A 1,947-nucleotide genomic window follows, 5' to 3' on the forward strand; every position below is an offset into this window, starting at 1 on the left:
TGATGCACGGATGCAAAAAGGATTTGGCCAGTCCTGCGAAACGTGGGCCGCATTAGCAATTTATCATCTTCGATTACTTTTTTTTGTCTATGTAAATTAATTATTTAAAATACGAATAAACTATTTAAATTTCATTCAAAATAAATGTACAACAAAACGCTGCGATTCCCATTTATTTGTCAGTGAAAAAAAGGGGAGGGACGAAAGTGGGTGGGCTGGGAAAGTATCTAAATATGTGGACATGGATGGGCAGAATCAATTTGGTAAATCAATCTTTGTATCTGCGAATAAGCGTAAAATATGTTTATCTGATTGAGGGTGGTTTACCCTCGGTTTTGATTTTTTGGGGATGCTACCGAACTGCTGGACTTCCTGTCCTCCAAAATCTCCTCATGCCGATTCATCTGGTCGTTAACGACCTTTAACGCTCTCAATCTGAATGGAAGGATGTGCGGGGGCTAAAAGGTCGACCCTGGGTGCCCTGATGTCCTGATATCCTGATGTGTGTGGGTGATTTAAATTTTATTACCGTGGCTAAAAGGCACCCTCGCAATCCGCTGGTTCAGATTCTCACCCGTCAAGTGGGTGCAGATTGTTTCTATCGCTCCGATCATCCCCCTTTCATTCAGAAGTGGATTAAGCTGCGCAGTTATTTTTCCCGCTGGTGTTTTGACATCCTCGGTGGGGGTGTGGTCGCCCGGGGGCCAAAAACAATTTGCCAGGGCAATGAATTCAAGATTCAAATGAATAACGTTCTGGCCGAGATGGGCAAACTGGGCGATGAGTGCTCTCCACATTACGGGGCATTAATGGAAAGCTCTGGCTGCTCACTTAAAGCCATCAAGAATTAATGTCGGACTGTTACTGGTTTGGTACTTATGGAAAAATTACTGCTAAATGTGTTTAGTTACTGCTGTTGTTTAAATATTTATATGTAATGTATTTCACTTTTAAAACGACCCAATGTTCTAATAATCTGCCCAAATTTGTTAAAAAGGTTTTGTATTCGTGGCATAAATCATACGCAACGTTTGGTAAGTGTTCCACGAAGGAATCTCAAGTGTGGTGAATTGAAATGAGGCAACTCTCTCCTCCTTTTCGAAATCCTTGACTCCTGTTTTCTGGGTATTGTGTGTCACATGGTAGCCGCATCCTGCTGGGCACCATATCCTCATGCTCATGCTCATGCTCACCCACTACCACTCCCACTCCCACTCTGCAGGATTCGGATTTCAAAAGAGTGCCAGAGCAAGTTGTAAATTAAAATAATGAAAAATACAAACACAAAAGGAGGGGGCATGTGAAAAAAGAGATAGCTAACGACATAAAACAAAGGACAGGACATGCGTTTGGCATCGCCTTGCAAAGGACATGGGCTGTCTGTATATACTATAGATGCATACATTTATATATATATATATATAGTGGCAAAGGAGCAGAGTTGGAACTGAATAAATCAGAAAAGACCAAGGTAGACCTGCAGTTGAGTGGGGCCAAAGGATTGGGGACGATGATAAACGAGCGACACTGCGGCGCTGACAAAATCATTAGCAGCGAACTTTAATTAAAATATGATTTTCACACATTTGAGCAGAGTTAGGCGCCAGAAACGAGATCCTCATCAGTTCCACACCCATTGCCATTCCCATTCCCACTGCCATATCCAGATCCCTCGTATCCGAGGGTTTCCAATCCCCAAAACTCCAAGACAGTGTCAACGCCGAGATGTTTAAGGCATCCCCGGAATCTTTTAATGGTTGCCACGCCCCCGACTGCCCCCGTTCACAAATCTTGTTCACACATTGTTTTCATTAAGCAAAAAAATGAACCGCGCACAGAAAATATTTGCATACCCTGTAGGCAATACTCGATCAAATGAAGTAGGCAGATTTCTAAAACATCGTTTTTATCATAGTGTTGCGTTGTATTTCTCCTCCCAAGAAATAC

The sequence above is a fragment of the Drosophila mauritiana genome, chromosome X (assembly GCF_004382145.1).
Source record: "Drosophila mauritiana strain mau12 chromosome X, ASM438214v1, whole genome shotgun sequence".
Taxonomy (NCBI): domain Eukaryota; kingdom Metazoa; phylum Arthropoda; class Insecta; order Diptera; family Drosophilidae; genus Drosophila; species Drosophila mauritiana.